This window comes from Betta splendens, chromosome 15, assembly GCF_900634795.4.
Source record: "Betta splendens chromosome 15, fBetSpl5.4, whole genome shotgun sequence".
Lineage (NCBI taxonomy): Eukaryota > Metazoa > Chordata > Actinopteri > Anabantiformes > Osphronemidae > Betta > Betta splendens.
In genome coordinates this window covers 15,938,223-15,952,472 of record NC_040895.2, presented here as the reverse complement: position 1 = coordinate 15,952,472, position 14,250 = coordinate 15,938,223, and the positions used below count along the sequence as shown (strand labels likewise).

The following is a 14,250-nucleotide window of genomic DNA, read 5'->3' as shown; positions in this document are numbered from 1 at the left end:
CCTAGAAGTGACCACCCTAAAATGGCGACAGGTTCTTCAGCTGGAACCCAGGATTCAAACTGGTCTTAGATGTGAAGATGACACAAAGTGTTTCTTACCAAGAAAACGGATCAACATAAATCTGTGCTGTCACGTTTTCATCAGGATGTGAGATGTTGATCCTGTGGCACAGACAGAACTGAGGCGTAAACACTGTGACGTTAGATTAGAAACAACGTGCAGTTTTTACTTCTAACTACCACACGCTGTGTAACAGGGTTCTGCTGTTCGAGCAGCGCCGGGTCACGGGCTCTGATGCGCTTTGTTTCCAAACAGTGAAAACACGGCTCATTTTCTCCCATTCAGCTCCCACACAGACAAGAAAATCAGTAAAATGTAAAAATTTTTATCCAGAAGCAAACATGATGTTTCAGACTGTGTCGCGTGACGTTCAGCATCACACGCGTCTGAGCGTGTGTGAAACACTTTCTGTGACGTCGCTGATTATCCTAAACAAGCAATTTAGCCTGGTCATGTGTCCCCAACAACAATCAACTGCCTCGTTTAAATGTGTAAATGTCAGCTGGAACAGGTGGTGACCCACACACACACACACACACACACACACACACACACACGCACACACAGACACACACACACACACACACACACACACAGTGGTTGCTGTTAATAAACCTTGAAAGTGATGGAACGCAATGTGTCAAAAGATTTTTTCCTCATTTGATTTTTTAAACCAGTGAAACAAACCTTCACAGTTTTTTTCCTTTTGCTAAATGATGGAGCAACGATATGAATGTGAGGAAATTTACCTTTAACACTGGATTCACTTGGTGACTCACTCGTTTTAAGGAGGTTTTTCCTTTGACTTTTCTCTCGGCTGCATCTGCAGATAAACAACACACACACACAGTGCAGTTAATAAATACAGTAACACCCCACGCACATTGTACTTAATATATCACTAACAGTGAAGACACACACAGACAAGGCAGAGGTGAAATTAATAGCACATCCACAGACGGGACCACGTACACAGATACATATGGACCGAATGCTTCGTATTCACAGTGATGCATGATTTCACACACACTGGTCGTTTAGTCTGTTTATGAGCAGATAGACAACACACAAAATACAGACACATTTAAGAGACATAAATACACACAGTTTATGTGCACAATTAATAACATGTACACACACACACACACACACACACACACAGCCAGCCTTATAAATACACACACACACACACACACACACACACACACAGCCTTATAAATACACACACACACACACACACACACACACACACACACACACACACACACACACACACACACACACACACACACACACACACACACACACACAGCCAGCCTTATAAATACAAGACACACAGCATTAACACATGCTGCAGCAGTTGTAGTAATGTTGTACAGTATGTGTACACAAAGAGCCACACAGGCACTGTTCAATATATGCACTTACTGGAGCAATACACACACACACACACAAACATGCACACACCAAAAACCACATATCCTGTCAAAACTACAACACATATATTTGTTCACATTTAAAGAATATTCTTATGTATTGTATCAGTAAATTTCACATAAAAGTAGTCAGAAACAAACACAAACACATAACAAATGTGCAGATAAACACACAAACACACACACACACACACACACATACACACAGCAGTCAAAATAAAATTAGTAATAAAAAGCTTATCACTATATTTTTTTCTGCTTACAGACATCTGTATACTGACAAAGATTATTAAAATACACACACACACACACACACACACACACACACACACACACACACACACACACACACACACACACACACACAGATCAATAAATAAAGGATGCTGTATAAATACACACACAGTCAGACACACACGGAACAAGTCAGAGGTGATCATTCAAACAGCAGAGTGGAGCCACCCACGGACCGTGAGCACGCAACCTGCCTGACTGAAACCATCAACATGTTTATATTTACGTATTGTCCCATTTTAGATCGGGGAGACTCAACACGGGGCGCCTGACAGTTAATATTTAAAAGAAACTACTGCATGCGAGCATTTTTCACCAAACCCACATGTGGGAAGCATTTGACTCACAATTAGAAAAAGGAATTAAAGGAACAACTGATGCCTCAGGAGCAGAAACATCACACTCTGGTTTATTGTGGTGTTTAGGGAAGATGTCAGACCTACAGTGCACGGACGCAGTCAGACAGCAGCTCAGACAAAAACAGGAAAAGGCAAAATCATTGTACAATTTCTCCAGTTGAATTTCAACATCTTAATTATTAAAGGTCATCAGCAGAAGAAAACTAGAGTCAGATCAATAGTCGCACGCCACAGCTTTACACTCGTACGTCCACAGATCACTCAGAACGCTGAATGGAGCGCAGCTACATGATTCACGGCTGGATCGTCAGTGAAAGCAAATATTGTCAACATTTTACGCGGCCGTGACGAGACGTGCTGCCGAAAAGCAGCCGTCTCATTTTGAAAGTGCTCATCTCAGTCACGAACCGGGCGAGAACGCGCCGCTCACACACGGGAGAGAAGACGTGAAATCCACTCATTTGAAACTCATTTAACAGTGAGCGTGTGCTGAATTAGCTCAGTCTGCACCAAACAGCAGGATTTTACCTTTGAAGCCACTCAGAGCGGTGTAAAAAGGAGCTGCTGTCAATACTCAGCTTTGCTCATTTCACTTTTTTTTCCTTTTTTCTTCTTCTTTTTTTTAAACTTGCATTTGTTGTTGCTGAAAAGGTTAAAAGATTTTTTTTTCCAGTCGAAACTGAGTGGGTTGTCAGAGAACCGAGCATTTCACAGGGCAAATTTCCCCTGGTGCTCTGGTAATATTATCACTCCAAAGCATCATAGTTTCAGTATGACTTATGGATTTATTTATAAGAAGAAAACAAGTCTGACACAAATCAACACCAAATACAGTCGCAGGTTACAGATTACATGTCACTTTGAGCAGGAGACTTTGAAACTGACACACATTAAAAAGCTCATTTGACATAAATAAATGTCACGTTAAGTTTCAGAGTCTGCTTCACTTTCAATATGACAAATCACTTTACAGATTAAAGCAAAGTGTGAGACACAGATCATGTTGTAAAATTAATATTGTGCTATTTATTTAAAGCTGTTAAATTTTTTTTACACAAGCTCTAAATAATGAGTGTAATTTAAATGTCACAGCCGAGTGTGTTTCACCACCTCTTCTAAAGCCCGTAGTAGTAAGTGACAGTATCACTCTGATGCATCAAACTTTCACAAATGCTGATTGTAAAAACGTCCAAAAGAAGCGTTTCGTAGCATTTCGCAGGTCTCCACCCGCTGCTCAGGAGCTGTCACCTTTAAAGGGCTCATCGATGAAAGTTATTCTCATTCTGATTCAGAGTTTCACTATTACTAAGAGTTTTATTTATTAAAAACACGAGCCCAACGCAAACAAACCGCACTTTGAGCACAAGAGCAGGTTCAAATAATTACTTGTCATTTATTTTCAAACCAACGCCAACGGTTCTGCTCTGTTTTCCACACAGGCGCCCCGAGTAGCATTCAGGGGCCTGTGACTAAACCCCTCTCTCAACCCACTACAATTTTCTAACGTGCAATAAAAACAGTGAAGTCCAACTGGGATCAGAACCGAGCAGAACAATTTTTCCCCCGACAGCAGAGACGGGCTTTGCCTCTGTGGGACGTCAGCAGCCGCCGCTGGAGGCGACCGTCCCCACGACGGCTTTGACAAAACACACCTGAGCTCGTGGCATAATCCAGCCCGACTGCGTGGCCTGAAACACAGAGGGGAGTCAGACCAGCGCTACTCTGCGTCTTTTACTATCAAAATTAGTCAGAGAGCGAAGAGGACGGCGCCGAGGCTGTGCTTTGATGCGATCAGGCGCAGTGTGAGCGTTTGAGAAAGAGAAAAGGAAGCTGAGAGGATGAGACGCCGGCGGAGCCCGAGCAGCTTTTCCTCCTTCTGACGCTCTTATTTTCAACGCCACGCGGAGGAGAAACGACGCAGAAGGAAGGAATTGCTTCATTTCCTCAAATACTGTGGGAGGATTTTCGTTTTAGAATCTACCAGCAATTAGAGCAAATAAAAGACACCTCCTCGTGTCCTCGTGTCTTTGTTTGCAGTCAGTGTGAGACTCAGCCCACATTTACAAACCTCGAATTTTGCTGGTGATGTTGTGGAGTAAAAGCCAAAAGAGGAAACACTGAAAACACAAAACTAAATTCAAAAACTGAGCAGGGAAATTGTGAAAGTGATAAAACTTTAATGTGGGAAGCCTTTTTTTAACATTGTGTTTTTGTCACTCATTTTATTCCCTAGTCATAGTTTAAAGTTCACTCTGAAGCTTTAGTTTCTACGTCGTGGGTTCAGTCTGAATCATGTCACCTTTAAAGCCTCATCGATCAAAGTAGTTCTCTTTTTGATTCAGTTTCACTGCGACTACAGAAATACTTTTCTCCCATTTTGAAGCAGATAAACTGAGAGAAAAGTGAAAGATAAAAAAAAGAGGGCACAAAAAAAGGCATGAAAGAAGCCGAGACAGAAAGAGAAGTGCGACATAACGACACGACGAGGCTGTGGTGCACGAGGAGCTGCTGCAAACAGCCGAGTTAAGACAAATGTGGGAGGTTGTACAGACACAAAACAAGAGTCCGTAGGAGAGCTGTGGCCTAAAAACAGACGCTCCATTTTGAAGTGAGATGTGAAAATGACACCACCGTCTGTTGAAGTAGTGAAGTGGTGAGAGCAGCGCAACCACTTAGGCCGGAGCCACACACCTCCACACGGACGCAGGCTGCGTCTGCACGACCCGGTCCGTCCGTGGGCGCGTCGGGTTCAGCCATGGGAGGATCGGGTTTGGATCAGGATGCCTGAGTCGGGCACCCCGCCCCCGCACGCCTTTCTGCTTCTGGGCCGTGGGACCGTGACGCACAAGGTGAATCAGCCTTGGAAAGTTAACGAGTAGGGCTCTCAGCATGTGCTTCCAATTACGTCCTGTAGACTATCAGTCACCTGTCAAATACGTCCATGCAAAGAAAAGGCCACTGTAATTAATTCCACTTGTACGAGCTTGGAAAAATTCTCCCACTCTTTCCGGCAGCATCGTCGCTTAATGAAACACTGACAGAGCGGCTTCACTGGATTCAACTGGACTCCACAGCTTTACTGCTCATAAAAAGCCAGAGCAGTCGCAACATGGCTGGACCATCACAGAGTCGCTGACTGTGCAACACGATGAAGCTCAGCAGCGATGCCAGTGCAGATAGGTTAATTACAGCCCATTAGCTTTTCACTGTGGAAAAGACACTGGAATGTGCCCGGTACTGAGCCTAATGACCGCGTCCTGCTCTCAGCAACAAACCGAGCGAGGCCACACTCATCCGCGCGTTCCCAGGATGTTTACATTAAATAAAGTCCCAGAATGCAACACGACTGCGCCGCTCTCTAAACCCTTCAGACTATTAGCATCACGCGCTCAGATGTGAGGACACCCAGGCTCCGACGGAGATGACGAGTGAAGGCCTCTCTGTGGAGCGCTTCCACGCGTTCATGCTCGCTGCATGGTCGCCCCGGCCACGCGGAACCATCGGCAGCGCGGCCCTTTTCTCGCCGGCGGAGAAACCTCACCACACGCATGATGGGCCACCGGTGGGCTGCAACAGCACAATGACTCCATGGTGTTAAGACACCACACACCCATCGTCAGCCCATTTAAGGCGGAACAGGCCCCTCGGCACCAAGGACCGGACCTGGACGGCGTGCGACGGATCGGACCCTGTCTGTCGCCCTCGCTCTCAATAAAACTCATTTGACGGACAGAGCAGGAAACGGCTTTACTGTCTTTTTCAGGTTCCCTTAAGAACGCGAAACAATATTACTCACCTAAGAAGTAGCTCATGGTTTTCTTGTGTTTTATATTGTAGCAAAATAGCTAAACTCCTGTGAGATTTGAAGCTGCAGGTCCCTCGTAAACAGCGTGTGTGTTGCATGTATTTAATAGAGTAAAGCTGAAATGATAAAGATGCTCACTTTGCATTTTACTAATTGAGAAGTGAAATTAGTTCAACCCGTCGTGATCGGACATTTTATTACTGTATGTGCAGAACCGAGAAACAAGCTGCTGCACATTTATGAATGCTTTCAATAACCACCAGCAACACTGAAACTAAATTCAGATAATTATCAACTGCAAAACAATGTTTATTTCAGTACCGCTCTGAGCCTCCATTTAGAGGCCAGGAAATTGTTTTAGGGTTGATTTAAAATGGGTGGAAATAGTGCGTTGCTCTGTGAAATAATCAGAAGGTGACGAACGCACACGTGAACATTAAAGGTCACGGCGCTCTGTGGTGAACCTCTGTTTGGCTGGTGGAGGGTGAATTAAAATGCCGTGAAATAAAGTCATCCAGATGAAAACAGAGCTCCCAGCAGCTTCCACGTGCAGCGGAGCTTATAAAAGAGTGCACCTCCACTCCCACGCTCTTCGTATATGCAAAGAGGGAAGGATCTAGAAACAAAGAGGCCTGTCTGCTCTGATCTGAGTGAATCAGCAGCACTGTGTGTTTCACCACAGATCAGGCCTGATTTTTTTTTAAATCACAGGTGTATTTCACCACAGATCAGGCCTGATCTGTGGTGAAATACACCTGAAACACACAGCACAACATTCTTATTTGTAGGTGAGAGGAGCCGGTGGGAGTTGAAGCTCAGTCCATGAGTGGATGAGCCACTAACACAAAACTGGATCAATCCAGATTTTTTTTGAAATCACAGGAAATGCTTGGGGAAACTTGATCCGGTGGAATAAAATCCTGTAGAGACTCCACCTTCTCGTTTTGGTAAATTTAAGGAGCACTTAGATCAGATTTAAGAAAAACTATAGCATTAAAAAAGTGTGTGAATTTAACAGGAACTGCATGAAAAAGTAATGTCACTACACATAAACCACTACGTGATCACAGGGTTGTTTTTAATCCACATCATTTTGGTAAATGATTTTCAATGCTAATGAATATGAAGCTGAAGACACTCCATGGTTTTTCAAGCAAACAGCTGCCAGATTCAAACCTGTGACCTTTAGTGTGGGTTTGAGTTTTTTTATCAAACAAACCACTCTTCCACACAACTTCAACTGATTCTCTGCACACAAGAAATGTATGCAAAGGTGAAAACTAACGGCAGACAAACTGTAACAACAAATCGCTGCACAGCTCAGTCCTCTGATGGACAGACAATGCTTAAACATGCAGCATCAGTGTGTGCGTGTGCGTGCGTGCGTGCGTGCGTGCGTGCGTGCGTGCGTGCGTGCGTGTGCGCGTGCGTGTGTGTGTGTTGGCGGCCTGCAGAAGTCTCGCTGTCCTGATGTGAAAGACTGTTGGCCACCTACAGTCTGGAAGACAAGACAACCACGAGTGGGAGAGGTCTCACACACACACACACACACACACACACACACACACACACACACACACACAAGCAAACAACAGTTTACTGATCAGACGGTGACGTGTCCAGCAAACCAGATGTTTTTCCTCAGCAACCAGACACTGCAGAGGCCGTCCTCTGTTTTCTCAGCAGCAACCAGAACATGCGACTGCTTTATAACCCATATCGTATTTCCCCACAGAGGAAAAGCCGTTTGCAACACACTGTGCTCGCTTTTGAAGAAGTGCTTTTTTCCAATGCGATGACCGGGGGGGGGGGGCATCTCCCCAATCAGGCGACGCCCTAGTCCTAAACGTTCTGAAAAGCCCACAAGCCCCGTTTGGCCCGTTTCATGCTGGTGGGATAATGGGATCCAACGCATGGACTGAGGTGTGTCTGCAGACGTCCTGGAGGGTCAGCTGTCAATCAAACGGGTAAAGGCAGACCCACGGCACACGCTCCTCGGGAGGATTTGCTGAGCAGCCAACGGACCGCTCCGAGTTTGCCGACACCAGCACAGACAGCAGAGCGGGCCGGGTCAGAACAGGCTAACAGCTCCACACAGAGCCCGTCTGCTCCAGAACCCAGACGCGAGCTGTCAGACGCGTTTGATGAATGATAGAAAACCACGGGAAAGTCCACCCGAGGGCGATGACTCAGAGCTCTGCTTTGACAGTGACACAGCTCCAGATCAATGAGGCGCGGATCAGATAAGAGGGCGGCACATGATCGCTGGGCCTGAAATTAGCGGATCTGCCTCGCGACCGGCCGCCAGGAACCGACGGCCTGCGAGAAATCAGTCACAAGCGGCGTCTGACGAATAAGGCGACGATCAGCGGTGAAGATCTGTGTTCCAAGAATACGAATGTTGGCTCAAAACGAGCCATATTCACGCAGCTTCAAGGTGAAACAAGTGCTTTTTTTTTCTTTTGCCAGCTTCTGAAAAACAAAACTGAGAAAGGTTTGTGGCTTTCAGGCCTTGCCTTACTATTCAAGGAGAGAACGGTATTGCTGCATACTGACATTTAAGTGTGTGTGTGTGTGTGTGTGTGTGTGTGTGTGTGTGTTTCTCTGCCATCTGTGGAGCACATCCAACCCACACACTCCTCTCACCTGAACTCTCAACACTTTGAATTCAGCCCTTTTTTATTTTTCACTATATATTCATTAAATACTGTGGCTGATAATGTGGATGGCAAAGTAGCTGGATCCTAGTTTTTAAATATTAAGTCATGTTTGACTGTTATAATTAGTGCATGTATTTATTTATTGAATTATGTTTGCCTGCCAATAAGCCAAAGGTCTAATCATTTAGAAATAAACAACACAGGTTCTTTTTCTCTACATCAACCAAACGGTTCTGATGGGTTTATTGTCCAGGACGCAGCTCAAACATGGGGCTCGTTGTGCGCAGGGTGGAGTCGCACACTCCAACACCATTTCTTTTGTTTGCAAAACTGCATATTTTTAGACCCAGTAACAGGGTGATGTACCTGCTATTTACAGCTGTGTGCAAGATTCAAATGAGGTTTTTTTTCTCTCTCTCTCTCTTAATGTCAACGTTCAAAGGTCACACTCGTCTGCTGTAAATGCCAGGCTGAGCGCGCGTGGAACGTCAGGAAGTGCATCAACCTGCAGAGAGAAAGTGACATTTGTGACAGAACAGCTCAGCCAGGTGGTTAACTGCACTCTGCAGGGACTGACACAGATCACGTCAGCGCCGCATCTGTGGATGGACTGAACTCAGCTCAGAAATAACCGAATAAAACAGGATTTCATCCAATTATTCAATTTACATGACATGAAGGTCTGTGGATTCAACTTGCTCCGTGCTACGAGGAATTCTATTCTGGAAGCACTCACTGCTGATACAAGGATGCGAGTGCTGCATCGGTCACCATGGCGACGGGAACAGCTGGACCTCTGCTGGTCAGATGGTGAGCGAGTAAATGCTGGTCGACCACAAACATCTGCCTGAAGCTGAACGAGAGCCGGACCCGTGAGTCACCCGGGGTCACGGTGGACGATACGCAAACCACTGGAATGAACCAGCGAGGCAGAAGCGGGTTCGCTGTCAGGCTAATGGACGAGTCAATATTTAGTCACTGGAAATATCAAGAAAGGCCAAAGAGAGGAAAAGCTGCCGGAACTCAGCTGCATCAAGTTATTCAGTATTTTAAAAAAATGTATAATGATCATACACGTAATTAATTTCCAATGGGTTTGAAATGAAATGGAAATCATTGGCTGGACATAAAGGACTAAAATAATCAGAGCTTTCGCTTCATGCTTCTTGTGGTTGGTAACAGCATCGGTCTCTGCAGGTGCTTATTAGGCCTCGTCATGTTCTGTGACAACTCCGCTCACGTGAAATAAATTAGAAAAAATAAAAAGGTTCATTTGATAAGTAAATAGCTGCAGGTGTCATGTGGCAGCAGGTCAAGGTGCCCGAGTGCGTGGGTGGACGCGGGTGTGGGCGCCGCCGCGGCCTCTCCAGCTCCCACTCCCACACGTCGGGGTGACTCGGCTGCTCCAGGGCACGGTGTGTGTGTGTGTGTGTGTGTGTGTGTGTGTGTGTGTGTGTGTGTGTGTGTGTGTGTGTGTGTGTGTGTGTGTGTGTGTGTGTGTGTGTGTGTCAGGACGCCGTGTGCCTCTGATGCCGGTTGATCCAACAGCGCCTGCCATGGTGGCTGTACATACAGTAAGCGCTGCGTGCCAGCATTTACACCAGACACAGCAGCTCAGTGCTGCTCCTCATGTTTGACCCACTTCCTTCAGATGCTACGCTAATGCTAACACACGTTTAGGAGCCGAGTCCTGAGGCTTCACGTGCTGCTCGTGTCATTTTCCGCAGAAGGACACACTTTCATTTTCCAACTCTTGCTGGTGTTAATGATAAAATTTGCTTTTGTGTCCTGTGCATATTGTTCTGTGTGTGTTATGAAGCGTGACTTACAGGCTGAACAGGAGGTGATCAATCCAAGAGTTACTCTTTAGGTTCTACCACAAAAAAATCCTCATGTGTATTTCATTGGTCAATACTTTTGCTAGACAAATCCAACTATTTTAGTTGATCTGTTCTGTTGACAGCATGACTTTCAACTTAAATATAACCTTCACAACCTTACAGCAGAAAGGATTTTCAAAATAAAATGACTAAGTGCGGGTGGTGCACTCTGAAACAAGTGCTCATGTTCAGAGATGCCCACGTCCAGAAACCTCAGCCCTAATTCAACCCTCACCTGCACTACAGTAATTTTACCTCCCACAGTAAACTAAACTGAGCATCTGAGGCCGAGATCTTCAGGGGGGGTTCGCAGTAGGTGTTGCTCACCGCATGTTTATTAAAAGCATTTGCGTAAAAGTACTACATTTTCTAACACGTTTCCCTTGATGTTCATCTAAGATCAGATTATTTAAAAGCAAGGAGAAAAATCAACCAGAGAAATGTATTAGTTGCAGTGGAGCTGTTAAAGATGAGCTCCACGTGTATCAACAAAGCCCACGGGGTCAAATATTGTGTGTACTTCTAGATTTCGTTCTCCATGTTGAAGGAGATGTTTAGACTCAGCTTGAATCAGCACATGGAGCTCAGAACGGCCTCACTGATGCTGCACACGTCAACCTGAGCAGCAGCTGAATACTCACGTTTGTCATGAAAAGGACACCTACACAGACATAATAACCAACATTTGACACTTTCTCTCTAACGTACAGTAGCCTGAGATTTAAGATAATAAATAAACATCAACACACAGCCACAGACTGAATACCTGGGATTAGGATCATATTCTTAGCAATAAATCCTTTTACTTCACATTTTAATATTAACTTTTAAAGAAAACAATGTTACCAAGATGGACTACATTTTATTTTTGTGCCTAAAGTAGGTTTTTATTTCATGAGGTGCCTCTTGTCACCTAGCAAGAAAATAAATGTAGGATTTTATTAGACAGGCTTTTCTTTCAGTTTGTTGTTTTGACTTTGAAGTCCACCCACTTTTATTTTCCACTACTGCGTTACTCTATATTTTTGAATAGCCCGTCTCTCATGGAAGCTCACAATGGGACTTTAAATAAATACCCGGCCCCGTAGATAAAAGATTACCCACCCATGTGCATTCAACCCTTAGCATATTTAATATCCATTTTACGCTGACTTAAAGTGAGAGACACCAGTGGGGTGAATATTATCTCCCTCACGACCGCAGGTGACTCAGAAACACACAAACACACTCACACAAGAAGAAAGATGTGAAACTTTATATATTCAAAGTTCAAAGAAAATGAAATTCAAACGGATTTCAGTAACAGCTTGTTTAGATGCGTTTTGGGACGTTGCTGTCACATTTACAAAGAGGCCATTTAGTCAAATGATTCCGACTATTCTCTGACAATTAAATTTAGCTTGCAATACGAGGTTTACATTGAAATAATAATTATAGGAGCTAAATCTGACCAACAGATTATTGGAAATACACAATTAAACATAAAATAAAGTGATGATACCATAAACGTAATTATAATTTAACAAGCAATAATTGTATCGTATTAAAAACGCGCAGATACACGCCACACTGAAAACATTTTTTTTTTTCATTTTTAGATATGACACATTAATTTTGCGTGCGTGTATGTATATATGTGTGGGTGTGTGTGCACGTGTGTGTGAAGGAAAAACAAACCCAAAATGTCAAATGTCTGCCTTCTCATCACACAGGAAGTTTATCAGGCCGTGACATTTTGATTATCTGTTCTTGTTGTTTTTGTTGTTTACTCGGTGATCACTTGTTAACAATGTCAAAAAACACATTTTTCACAAGACGCAGTGGAAGTTGTTATTTACTCAAAACGACACAAGACGTTTCTGCAAGTATGAATAATCTCCTTATTGAACAATCGGGACTTCTGTTATTAAAACGCGCAGCGGAGCCCGAAGAAACGGCTGGTTTTGTTATTTAATAACCACAAAACGAACTAGCGCCGAGTTTTATTCTTTACATTTCCGATTCGCCAAAAACAATATTATGGGAAATAAATAATTAACGGGAGCCGGCGATAAAGCGCACGGCGCGTCCGGCGGCATGAACGTGGACACAGACACACAAACACACACAAACACTGGTCAAATGTCGGCTTTTGTGCATCATCGTAATAATTTTTCGTTCCGTTTAAACGAGTGTTTTGTGTCTCGGTTCAGCGTCTGAATATTGTTTCTATTGTTTTTCAGGCTCTTTAGACACCTGTCATTAAAACATCCCAGTGGGAAGCGAACCACGGAGCAGAGCTGTGGATTTTCCTGCTGCTCAAACACAGGGTAATTTTCTGAAGCTGCGGGAAATCAAACAATTCACAAACTTTAAGCTGCTAATTAGTATAAAGCAATTTAATGTACGCTTTGGTCTTTTTGCAAAAAATTGCCAGAAATGGCGACGTCACGCTATTACAACGTCACAGATTTTTATTTTTAACGTCACTGCATTGTTCATGTACACGTTACAAATGCCTCCCGCGTGTTTTCACTTCGGTTCAAATTAACAGCAACCCGTGATTCACAGAAAAACCTTGAAAGAAAAAACGACGAGGTGGCCGAAAATACGAAAATTCTAAAAACAGATCTGAACATCTGAAAAAATATCTGACATGCGGAGATTTTTTAATAGGTTTTGCGACTTAATGCGCATTATTTTACTAAATTAAAACGGTTTTTAAAAAGAAAAAGGAAATTAGAAAAATGCAACATTTGGTAAAAGCACAGGAGGCAGTTCTGTTTTTGAAGAGGAGAACAAACACACACAAACAGCTTTTAAATGAAATACTCAGCGCCACGTGACAGCTGGACGTCCTGTAATTATATCTTTTTTTTAGGATTTATATAAAATGTTATTCTTTTTACATAAAATTAGTACATGAACTGTAAAACAGGGGACATATTAATGTTCCAAATAGGTTTCTAGTGGCTGAGCGCTGTTTATAAAGACGATATATATGATGGAAAAGAATAATAACGTTTTAACCTGTGTGTAAAGTATTTTAGACGCAGGTATTTGTCTAAAAAGGAAGCTGATGGGGGCCCTGTTGTTTTCTGTGAGGAGACACCGCCCTCTAGTGGAAACAACCTCAAACTACCTCTACGTCTGTATCACTTTAAGTCTCTTTCTGCGTCAAGGAGGAACACACGCTGATGTTTAAGCATCGTGACCTCGCCCTAAACACCCACACAGCGAGAACCGCCCCCCGTGAACGCCGCCCACGTGATGCATTAATGCAGCGATGGCGTGAACACAGGCCGTTTCCTTCATCACTATGCAGTGATATGAAAGAGTGACTTCATAACTTGGCATTTAGGTTGCTTTTTATCATGACTACAAAGAAAGGTTATATCTGACATCACTAATTGGAGCCGGTTCCATTCCAGACACAGTCCAGCCAATTCTTCTAACTGAAAAGTCCATAATCATAATGTGCCGCCTGCTCAGGTGTTGAAGGAGCACCCGCTGCCGTCTGACCGGACCTGCTTATGCAACCAGTGTTTCCCTAAACAAATGCTTTCATGGTACAGATGATTAGTATCCTGTTACAGGTGGAATTGTTTCTGCTAATGATTCCCAGAATGAAGACACCTCCGTCACCCAGGAGCAGTGGACTACAAAGAAGAACAGTCAGCTCACAGGCAGACGAGGTGCAGCCTGAGCCGGAGCTGAAACCGCGTGGTGAGAAGTGGAGGACGATGCAAAAGTTATTGTTTTTGTTGTTTGGGCCTG

The 14,250-nt window shown here is 44.0% G+C and overlaps 1 long non-coding RNA gene across 2 annotated transcripts in view; it reads right to left on the bottom strand.

Annotated features, from left to right (window-relative positions):
• Window positions 1-14,250, bottom strand: part of LOC114870740 (uncharacterized) — a 41,328-nt gene that overhangs the window by 13,605 nt on the left and 13,473 nt on the right. For both annotated transcript variants that reach the window (XR_005898701.2, XR_003788417.3), the window contains one exon: window positions 810-883. This is a non-coding gene — a long non-coding RNA (uncharacterized LOC114870740). The remainder of the gene's footprint in view (window positions 1-809; window positions 884-14,250) is intronic.